Raw genomic sequence first — 12,142 nt, forward strand, 5'->3', positions numbered from 1 at the left:
CAGTGGACGACAGGAAGTCCATGAACAGGTGAAGATCCCGACGATGGAGCACAGGAAACGAGAATGCGTCAAAAAGGGCTAAAAATTGGGCGGTTTGGTAGTCGATAATTAAGAAATCAGAAGTGCATGAAATGAACGGCGCCATGCGTTTTATTTATCCACCTTCCTTTCTATCCTATGATCTTTAACGTTCAGGAGTCGTTAGACACATTTGTGAACGGATCACTATTGTGCAGTTCCCATCGTACCACTGTACCATACCTGTAGCTTATAAATATTTTTTGTGAAAACTGTCTTTTACATCTCAGGGAAAATGCCGACTGAGCCGTAAAAAGCCCTTCAAAGACCATTGAATTTTTGTTCCAAAATTCAGTCGGAACCATGGACTCACTGCTGAAGGCAATGTGTACGTGAGAAAATGTCTTCTGTGATGATGGTGGTGGTGGAAACTGCTTGCCGTTGTCGGCCTCACAGCTGTGGGCATCGTCACTCTAGCTGTACATGATGATTAAATGATGACACTTATGATGATGAGATGAGGGAGTGAAGTAGGCAGGTGGTGGTGGCGATGATGATGAATAAAGAAGTAGGCAGACTGGGTGACTTTCAGCGTCTTACACGCGGGATTCGTAAGTGACCACTCCTATAGTCATCCATCATCCCGTACACTCTTAAAAATGAACTTCACCACATAGATCGCTCCTAGCCAACAATCTTCCCGGGTGACATCGTTGTTTCCCTTGATTTGCCTAAAACGGGGGGCGTACGCCATTTTTGTGGGCAGTTCATAATTGCCACGAAAACAGCGTACGCCTCCCCCCTCCCTTTTTCGTCAAATCAAGGAAGGGAATGTTGTCGTTCGGGATTATGGTTGGCTAGGGGCGTGCCATGAGGCGAAATTCTGTTCAACGACCCCTCTAGCCCCAGAAGAAGAACAGTCTCTGTTCGAAATATCGGCGGCTTCTGTCCTGAGGCAACTCCTTCCTACATTCTACCGGTTCGCTGGATTTCTACCCATCTACCTCTAGCCCTTTGCGCTTCCCGACGGACCCACGCACCCTCTACGCATATGCACCCTTCATCCTCCATCGGATTTGTTTTGTTTTGTTCTGGCTATGCACTCTTAAAAATGAGCTTCACCACATAGCACGCTCCAAGCCAACCATCATCCCGAGTGACAACGTTCTCTGACATGATTTGTTGAAAACGGGAGGCGTACGCCTTTTTGTGACAATTAACATTTCTGCATAAGTGTCACAAAAAGGCGTACGCCTCCCGTTTTCAACAAATCAAGAGAGGGAACGATGTCACTCGGGGTGATGGTTGGCTTGGAGCGTGCCATGTGGTGAAGTTCCTTTTTAAGAGTGTGGTCGTGACGATGCCTACTTCGAGTGTGGCAAACAACGGCCGGCCGATTCAGTCATTACTCCCCCCGCCCCACCCCTTCCCCGGCTTGTTTCAACAATGTATGCCATCGTTCTCTCTCATGATTTGTTACAAATGGGAGGCGTACGCCAATTTTGTGGCACTTATGCAGTTACGAGAATTGTTACAAAAAGGGCGTACGCCCAGGGCTTTCCACAAATCAACAGCAATATCGGTATCGTTCTCTGCAATGGTTGGCCCTCACCACACTTATGCTGTTCATAATTGCCAAAAAAACAAAAAAGGCGTACGCCTCCCGTTTTTAACAAATCAGGACAGATAACGATATCGTTCGATATGATGGTTGGCTAGAAGCGTGCTATGCGGTGAAGTTCATTTGTAAGAGTGCACTGAACCCAACCAGGACAACATCTTTGTCCAATATTGGCCCGATAGTGGACCAAGATGTTGTGCTGCTGGGGAAGTATTAACGACGAGATCTTCGTTAACTTCCCGATAAATGCGGGCGCGAGCCCGGAAGGCGAGGAGAGGTGGGGTGGAGGCCGTCCTATTCACACCACCGTTACTAATGAACGATCCTGCAGCCCTTGCTTGAAGTGCCTTTCAATACGCACAACGCAGCACGACTCTTACGCTATATATACGGACACTCGATTTAATAGGACTAATATATACGTTGTTGCCATGCGCGCGCGTGAGAGGCTTAATCTTCGTATACCCGGGCGTCAAGAGCACGACAGTTCCCTTTCACGCGTATATTTTCGGGATAGGAATCAATAGCGGGCTTTAATGATGAAAAACGATGAAGGACTCGTCCTGGCACCGCCTGCCCTGCATTCTAAAAGCGGAGCTTCACCGCATAACACGCTCAAGGCCAACGTTCACAATGATATCGCTCTCGTCCTCTGATTGCTGAAAACGAGAGACGTTTGACGCTTCAATTTGCTGAAAGTTTTGCCAGTTCGTGCCTGCCGATGACATGGCATTAAGGTTACGACAGAATGTAATGTTCCGCTTCTGTTCGACCGCCGAGCAGCTCAGAGTTCTTTCTCCCCGGAATCTTTCTTCTACCTTGTCCTATACTCATCATACCACGCAGATATAAAAAGAATTTCTCGTTGATTGATATCAGGGTTGCGGAGTTGCCACTGCGGAGTTGGAATGATTCCGGAATCATTCCAGATTTATCAAAGCCTGGAATGGAATTGGAATGGAATGGCGGAAACTGTCGTAGGGACGGAATGGAATTAGGCTTTTTTTTTTCTTTTTTTTTTTTGCAGGAATGGAATTGGGATGGAATGGTCTGGGTGCCCCGGTGGTAGTTTTGGTTTCAACCCGGTGGTTTCTGCCCCCTGCCGCCATGAAATAACCTTGTCGTTGTGCTTTTTCTGTGCTGGGTGATGTCAGTCTCCTCTAGCGCTGCTGCGCTAGCCAGCACGGTTACAGGTCCTTTTTCTTTTATTGATGGAATTAAAGGAATGGAATAGGGTTGCCAAGCCATTCCAGGAGTGGGAACTGACCATACCTTTTCATTCCGAAGAATTGAAAGGGGTAGAATTATCACAAATGTCCATTCCGATTAATGGAATTGGAATGGAATTTATTGTTGTTGTTGTCTGGTTTCCGCCGCTATTTCCTATTGCAATGAGTGTTGACGCCTGTGGTTCTGAAACTACGGTGGAAAAGCGGAATTTACACTAGCAGCTCCACGAGAATAAGAAAAAGATGCATAAGAGAGGGTTTTCAAGGATTGCTGGAAAATTCCATAGTTTCCCAGAGTTGGCATTTGAAAATGGCATTTTCAAATTCTAGGGTAATCAAGGGTTTCAGGGATCAGTCGGAACCATGGAGCCAAATATCGTGAAATATCGCTTTCTAATGTCGAGCTTTCGAGAAATTGCTATCGCCAGGGCTTCCAGTTCCAGCATCCAGACGGAAACGACCTGGTTGGTCCACGCGCTCCCCTGTCGTTGTGTTCACGTGCAAAGTATACTCCGCGATGACGACACACTGGTCTTCTCCATTCAGAAAGGACCTGGTGGCGCACACATGACGTATAGAGTGACGCAAATTTGCCATTGAGACTCTCTTTGGTGTCAGAGGCTCAGACAACCTCAGAGTGTCCTCAAGACGGTCTTGATACGCTTTTGTTTGTTCTCTGTGTTTCCAACTCTGATTTTCGCGCAAGCGGAAAGTCCAGACAGAAGGGCAACACGAGAAGTGTGCTAGATAGGTGGACGTTTATTTGCTTCGTGTTCTAAATTGGACTGCGCTACGTACTTCTTCTGACACGGCTACAGCTGGAGTCAGTTTTGTATTAATTTTTCGCCTAAAAATAGTGCGCGCATTCTGTTACCCGGGTGACAGCTTGCGTATGTTCGTCCCCGCACAAAGTGCTGGAAAGAGTTTGTGAGATCTGCCCTCTGGAAACAGAACTTCGAAGTATAAAACGCACGCTGGGCAGGTCTCGGCTGCCGTTCTCTTGTTGCCAGCCAGCACTAGACTTGTGACGTAAAATGACAGTGAGAGGACGAGGTGGGAGAGACGGTAGCAAGGCCGCACATCAGGATTAAAGGACATAAACGAGACTGGTGTCTCGCAGAAAATCCAGGAAAATCTGCAGGGCACGACGGTGTCGCGGGATGTCGGTCCAGGGCCCAAGGACTGTAGCCAAAGTAAAGGGAGCGCGGTTGCGCAACCTTCCTCGTTGAACCCTGAAGAGGACACAGTCCACGATCACGTGATGAATATGTATACTAGCACGGTACACCTGCGGAGCACAACACGGTGTCAGAGCGACCAACCGAAGTGGAGCCTGAAAGCCGAAAAGTTGCGAGTCAGCCAATCGGGCAGGTTGAGGGATAAATCGGGATCCACTTCTCCATGGATCATTCTGCGCGCGAAGCCCATCTCCCTCGCTCCACCTCGGGCACGCTAGCGGACATCCTCTACCTCGGTGGTTCTTCAGCCGAACGTTCCGCTAGAGCAAGAAACCTTATTCTCTTTCTGCAGAAGGCAGGTCTTGCTCAACGACCTATCTAATACTTTGCTCTCCCCGACGAACTCATGCACCCTCTACGCATCTCCACCCATCTTCTATCCTCCATCTGTCCGTCTTTTTCTCTTCTTCTTTTTGACTATAGTCGTGACGACGCGCACTTCTGTGTGGCCAACAACGGCGAGCCGATCGTGCCGCTACCCCCCCCCCCCCCCTACACTTCTCCATGAGGGTCCTTGATGGAACATCTTGACACCACGGGATTTACCATATCGGCAACATAGCTTCTTCTATCCCCTTTGGAGATGATACGATAGATATCAGGGATGCGGAATGGGTTCTCCCATTCCGTTCGAATTCCATTCCGAGGAATGGAGATTTGCGATAATTCCATTCCTTTCAATTCCTCGGAATGAAAAGGTACGGTCAGTTTCCACTCCTGGAATGGCTTGGCAACCCAATTCCATTCCGTTAATTCCCTCAATAAAAAAAGGACCGGTAACCATACTGGCAAGTCTAGCAGAGGAGATTGACGTTACGAAAGCACGGAAAAAGCACAAAGACAAGGTTATTTCATTCTTGACAGTGCGCAGGTGCGGTGCAAAGGGTGCGAGGGCAGAAACCAGCACGTTGAAACCAAAACTGCCACTGAGGCACCCATACCATTCCATTCCCATTCCTAGGACAGTTTCCGCCATTACATTCCAATTCTATTCCGGGCTCCGCTAAATCTGGAATGATTCCGGAATCATTCCAACTCCGGAGTGGTAACTACCCTGATAGATATTGTGGATCGGGACCCCATACACCGCTGCAGCAGCCCCGTCCGCTTCTTCATTCCCGTGGATGCTGAGACATCGTGCCAAATGCCTGAATTACATTCGCAGCCCATTACGTACGATTGCACTTTATAGCCAATGCTTTCCTTGCCGGAACGTCACTTGCAGTATAGTTTCCGTGTTTCTGCTCGCCACGCAATCAAGCCATCGCGGCGTCTGTGACGAAAATAGATTATTAAGCGGTGCATAACGTCTCGAGGAGTGGTCTCTGAGGAGTGGTATAGCTTATTCTTACATCAATGTAAAACCGGAAACTCAATATGAACGTGACGTTCGTTTTTCTCGGTTATCTAAAGAACTACGAAACTCTGCTGTATGACATTTCTACATGTAACTCAGACATAACTGCACAGTGAAATGCGACTCCGATCTCAAAATCACGACACGTTATTGGTGACGTAGTTTTGCGCTCCAATAAAGAAAAAAAAAACGGGGGATTATGGCGACCACCGGCTGTTCACGACTCTTTCAATCCCGGTGTGAATTTACTAGGCCTCCGCGCTCGCGCAATGCATCAAGGCGCTTTATGACCAAGACGATGATTGACAGCACTCTCGTGGAAGAGGGGGAGCCGGAGCATAGAGGCTTCCAATGTCAAGGATACGTCCGTCTCTATACCCCAGCAGCAAAGAAAACGTGGAGCTAAGTACACTCTTATGTAGCGTTACTCTGTTCGCACGCGCGACATCCACGCTGAATGTTCTATTGGAAGAAAAAGCAAAAGCAAGACTGTTCACAGGGCAGAGGTTCTGACGCGTTATCTGGAACATTCGCACGGTGCCGGAAATGACGCACTGCGCGCATAGCAGACGACTGCGTCTTTTCCTGTCGTCTGCTACGGAACATCTTGCGGCCGCACGCAAAGACGTGAGGTTGAGCGCTCGCCCTTTCGTGGCAGCAGAAAGCTGTGAGGTTTATCGCATCTTCCGCTGGAGTATTCTGAGGGAATGTCGCTCGTGTGAACACACGGTTGAAAGGGGCACTAAAGTGAAATAGTTCTCCTCGCGGAATGAAAGATGCCGTTACTTCGACAGCAATACAAAAGGAACAGGATCCATCCGTTGCGTCGTTCGCGAACAACGCTTTCCCTCTCACACTGCTTCTCGAGAAGCTCGGTAATGGAAAGCGGCCTGTCATTGGTCTCCTCAAACGATTTCCCCAATCATCGCGGGAGATCGTTTGGTGCACGTGACAGCGTTTGTATAGCTTTGCTTTGGGCCCAGAATGTCTCTCTTTTTGTACTGTCGACTGGTTCGACGAGTCAAGGAAAAGGTTAGCCCACTCTTTCCTATACCCTTAATTTACTGGTTCCTCTTATTTTCCCCAACAGAGTCAACAACTGAGGCCAGTTCTAAAACTCTGTCTCAAGGCTTTTGCCCTGAAGTGCAGCACTGCACTCTTAGGAATGAGGGTGGTGGTGCTTGTGAAAGGCCTCTCCGCTCTTATAAATGAGGGGGAGGGGGGGAGGGCGTTGTTGGCTACACAGAAGTGGGCGTCGTCACGACTATAGCAAAAAAAAAGAATGCATCTTCTGTGCGATCTTCTTTGCGACAATCGAGCAGGCGGGACTAAAGCGGAATTTTTACTATTTTTTATTCGACTCTTTCTGTTGCAATACTGTGCATAGTTTTTGTTGGGTCTGTGGTTATCCGTGGAGGACTTCATATTTCTGTAAAAGAAAAGTGAGGTTCGCTTGGCAATTTTCAAAGTTCAATTGAAAAAAATAAATTTCCCTCAATTAAAAACTGTCGAAAGCCTTCCTAAATGGCGGCAAAAGTTTCCAGAAGGTAATTGCTGAAAGTCCCACAATCCTCCGGCGAGTACGTCGCCAGTTAAAATTTTTTATCACCTTTGGTGAAACACCCTGTATAACATCCACTGTATACTATACCTGCCATAAACCTTGTTTCTTCCTCATGTGACGAATTATGCCTCAAATTACAAAGCAATCAAACCGAAACGCGAGCGTGGAGAGTATAGATCGCAGAAATTTCACCACCGTGATGACGTCACTCTGCACGGAGCGAACAAGCAGAAAACAACGCCGGTCGCTGCCGCTGTGTTACATTTCCGAAACGACACAATGGATGATGATTCGGGATCAGAATACTCCGACACTGACAAAAAAGAAGAAAAAAACAGGGTCCCCAGAAAGTCAGATATATACGATCTCCAGATTTTTGCATTTATCGACCATGTGTTCTATTAAACATGCTACGAAATATCGTGACTGATAATGCACACCTCACTTCTTCGTCGTTCGAGGTGCGTGTCACGTTTGGCCGGCTTCCACGAGTGAGGAAGCAGCGCAGGAATTGTTTTACGATGTCATGCACGCTGACGTTAGCTGATCAGCTCGCGTGGCTTAGTGGTTAGCGCTGGCCATGTCACGTCGAGACTGGGAGGAACCCGGGTTCGAATCCCGGTACCGGCTGTGCTGTCTTGGAGATTTCCTGGCTTTTTCCTCAGACGCTTTCAGACATATGTCGGCACAGTTCCCGTAGAAGTCGGCCAGCGACGCACATTCCCCGGGGCGTCAGCCGTGAAGTTGCCCACCTCTGTGAGGCCGACAATGGCGAGCAATTTCACAACCACCACCACCACCGACGTTATCTGAGCATACAAAGAAAGATGATAAGCACCTCCGTCGACGCTGGCTGGTCGAAGCCAGCCTTTCTCAAATTTCATTCAGTTTTCATTCGTTTTTGTGATTCCCCCTTCGTTCTCAACTGAGGTATTTCACAACTGTGTCCTGTTCGTGTAAATGATTGTGGAAATACCACAAGCTTGAAATCCGTTTGGTTGCGAAGTCTCCCTTTAAAGCCGTTGTAAAATTCAGTATGAGAAAGTCCGGGTCCGAAGGACGATTTTTGTGCAAATCCGCTGTGCGGAACGTTTTCAAGTAGATAAATGCGAAATTTTATATCCAATAAGGTCTACTAATTCAGAGCGAAATCTCTCCTTCTTCATCCAAGCCGAGCAACACTATACAGTATCCATTCCGACGTTAGAATACGAGACCATATAGACGGCGGGAAATCTGTGTCACTAATCCATGCCGTCATTTATCACGTCTTCCGAGCAGTTGGAAGGTTCCGAGAAGTAGCACTGCGACGACGGTATGTGTTCTGAAACGGAAACGCGACACCTTCTGCTATTTCGCTCCCGTGTCCTTTAGTTTCCGGGCTATTTGGTACCCCGCGTGTGAGACTGATCACGTGGTAGAAACGTGATGGTCACATTTTCTCGCGCGTCACTCACAAAGGGCCACGTTTTCAGAAGAGAGGTTTAGAAAGTGTGAAATCCTCGGTATAGTTCCGGAACTTAGCCGTCGCTTTCGCAAAAGGAGGTAAGGAAGCTGCATCTCAAGGCGACCGAGGACATATCCCTGGAATTGCGGACGAGAAATATTACGTGCAACGTGTGAATTCCAGACCCCCAAGTGCAACACAAAGCTTGTCAAAGCAGCACAACGCAAACCCATTTGTTATACAGTCAAACTCCTTTATAGCGAACACCTTTTTAACGAAAATACCAGTACAGCAAATTGTTTTTGCTGTCCCCTGAGTTTCGTTGTAAAGGAGTTTGGCTGTATAGCTTTTACTTTTCGTTTTTTTTTTTTTTGCCTTGCTCATGACATTACTTTACGTTACTGCTTGCTTATTTACTTTAATTGAAATTTCGTATTGATTCAATATTGAATTTGAAATTACAAGCCCTACGTATGAGAAGGATTTGAGCACTCGTGAAATCCTGGTTCATTTTCCTGCTGGTTCACGCTCCGTCTTACATGTAAGCTCCAAAAGCGGTGATAGGCAAAGTATCTCAAAATTATACTTGGAGTAAAGTATACACAGCATCTGTTGTGCTTGAGGTACAGTAGAAAGTACCATACTACAAATGTATTTAAAGTAAAGTACAAAGTCCTCTGCAAAGTAATTATAAAGTACTCATCAAGTACATTACCAATTTAGATCGTATAGCTGGACGTTTCAACACTTTGATAGTGATAAAACGTGAGGTAATTATGTTTCGACTGTTATCTTTAGAAAACATTTGGCAAGGATTTTTGGCAAGTGCTACTAAGAAAACATGGGTAGCTTTCAGCTGACTCATTAATATCAACCGAAAGGAATGATTATGCGACCAAGTTTTCCGTTTGTATTGCCAATTGGGTACTCGAGTACTTGAAAAGAAAGTACCGAAGAAAAGAATTTAAAGTATACAGTACAAGGTACACAAATTGAAATGTACTTTAAGTAAAGTAGAAGTACCGAGAAATGTACTTAAAGTAGTACATGAGTAGTTGCAACATCAAAATATACTTCCCATCACGGTTTAAGGGCATCCGACATCCAAGGTACGCATAACCCTGTATTGCCCTCGGAAACAGGTAACATGCAAGAATTCTCCATAACACGACATTCCTGGGAACAATAAATATTTATTGCCGCGTACAAGACATTTAAGATTGGAACGCGTGTCGCCATCCATATCGTGAAAACTAATTAATGATGACGATGCAGAAATATCGCGACCTCTTTTCTTGTACTTGTAAATATGTCCCATATTAATTTATGCGCGCAAACAAGATATTACGCCGCCGGTGTCCTTGCCATGCTCATCGGTCAACAATGTTGCAATGATACAGCGCTCGTCAAAGGCAGTGTTTAACTTGTTTCCTTGCCACAGGCTACGTTGGCTCGACAACGCACCACGGACGGCATAATACCAGTTCTGCTGTCACACTAAAGGCGTTATACCTGTGTACTGATCACGAGCATTTTGTAGCTTCTTCTTTTTTTTAAGACGTAATCTTTGATATAATAACCTGCTCTGGTTTGGCATGGGATGGGATGGGATGGATTATGTGGGACGACAGATGGGATTGGATGGTATGATATTATAGGTCCATGCTCGAAAGAAAAGTGCTGCACTCGTGCTGCACAAGTTCCGCGAGGTCTATGACAAAAAGAATCCGAGAGGGTTGCACTCTTTGAACTATAGTTCGGTGCAGGCAGTGCAGGCGAAAAGAATGAACCTAATGGCAATTCGGGTGCAGCCTTATACTACCCAAGTAAATTTCTCTGCTTCACCTTCGCAAAAACAGTTAATCCATTACTGTAAATATATGTACATGATGTAAATGAAAGCAATCAACTACGTTTGTTCGCGAACAGGAAAGAAGAAGATTGTCTCGTTACTATAACAAAATACAGTGAGAGTGAGCTGTTTTCTTTGTGGAGCAGATCCGAGATTATTCCTGCATCCGTTATTTTATCAGGTACCTCAACCTTAACTTCCTTTTTGTTGTTGTTTCTTCGTGTGGCGGTGCCATTTTGTGTGTTCCCCAAGCTCAAGGCTCGTCTTCTGGTATGATTTCTTTTGTGCCCCGTAGAGCCTTCGCGCTGTTTCGTTGCTTATGCGAGGAATGAAAATATCTGTACGAAGTTCCTTGCTGCGCCTGTAAGTAAGCTGAAATCCTAGCGGAGGCATTTTTACTTGTTTCGTTTCGTTTGGTGCATGCCTCTCACACAGACTTACAAAGCAACCTTGCGAGCAGGCATACACCATATATCTTACAGCAACCCCGCTCCCCCCCCCCAAAAAAAAATATATATATATATGACATGAATAATTGTGCTCTATACAAACGTGCTACCCACCCTCCTACACAGACGCACACACACATACACGGGATCCTAACAACCCCCTAAGATGAAAAAACGCTGGCCGTACAAACGCTATTAACAGCAAACTATGAACACAATACGTGTGTACATTTTTCTTTTGTGTTATGTCAAGTGTATACGTACACCCGGAGTAGCTGGTCTCCATGTATATGTGGAGCGAATTTTTTTTTTTCGTTTTCATAACCAATCAATCAATCAATCAATACGTGTGACGTCGCTCTGACAACAGTCGTTCCACCACCCACCACCCACCGACATTGGGAAGCCAGAGGCTGATACAGGGGGGGGGGGGGGGGGGGGGAACAGAGGTTGGGCGATCCCCCCCACCACCAAAAAAAAAAAAAACGCTCTCTCCCCTCCGCCACTACGCGCTCCGACAAAGAACCCCCGCTTCCCAAACCAAGGGTCTAGATCTACCCCCGCAGGGAGCACGCGCGTATCTTCTTCAGTTTGAAACGTTCCGGAAGATACCTGTTACCATCCCATTAGAAAGAGAAGAAGCAAGTAGATATGATGCGTAGAAAGAAGACGGAAAAATAAGGCACTTCGTTTTCCACGTGGCAACTTCGGACGTTCCTTTCGCTGACCGAGTGCGAAGGGTGTCTGCTCTGTGAATATTGCCCCAAGAAAGATGATGGTAAAAGGGAAGATGAAGAGGGCGAGAGATGGGAGAAGCGTTAGCTTGCCCACATCACGCTTCAAAAATAGGCCACAAAATAGCAACCGCCTGAGATCCCTCAGAAGCCTTCATTGGGATCGCAAGCGCCACCTGTGGCACGCAAGGTCTCATGGGAACTTAGAGCGCCTCATAGTATTACGAGACGGACAGAGGCGGAGGTAGAGGAAGAACAACAATATTCCCGGTGTGCGCAGCGGCATCGTTCGTCAGCCGGGTTAAACCATAACTCAAGCAGACGACAGAGCAGTGTCCCTCAAAGTTCCCATGCTGCTTTGCGCCGCGCGCGTGGTGGCGCGCGCATCTTTTTAAAATCGTCTATTGAGAATAAGAAAGAAAAGTTACAGTAATGCTATTTTAATACCCCGCGTATCACAGCTGCTTGTGGTTTGCAACTGCAAGCTCACACCGTCCCTCTTGTAGAGGGGCTCCTTTTTGTTTCTTTTATTCAGAACGTGCTGCTTCATTTTAAACGATAGGCTCATCGTACACAATGGTCTTGTTCTGTCCACGTCCGACATGCTCCTGGTCGTGCATAACAAACACATCA

The 12,142-nt window shown here is 46.7% G+C and overlaps 1 protein-coding gene across 2 annotated transcripts in view; it reads right to left on the reverse strand.

Annotated features, from left to right (window-relative positions):
• The window catches only part of LOC135368319 (glutamine synthetase-like), a 79,878-nt gene that overhangs the window by 36,859 nt on the left and 30,877 nt on the right, over positions 1–12,142 (reverse strand). The window lies entirely within an intron of this gene.

The sequence above is a fragment of the Ornithodoros turicata genome, chromosome 9 (genome assembly GCF_037126465.1).
Source record: "Ornithodoros turicata isolate Travis chromosome 9, ASM3712646v1, whole genome shotgun sequence".
NCBI classification, from domain to species: Eukaryota; Metazoa; Arthropoda; class Arachnida; order Ixodida; family Argasidae; genus Ornithodoros; species Ornithodoros turicata.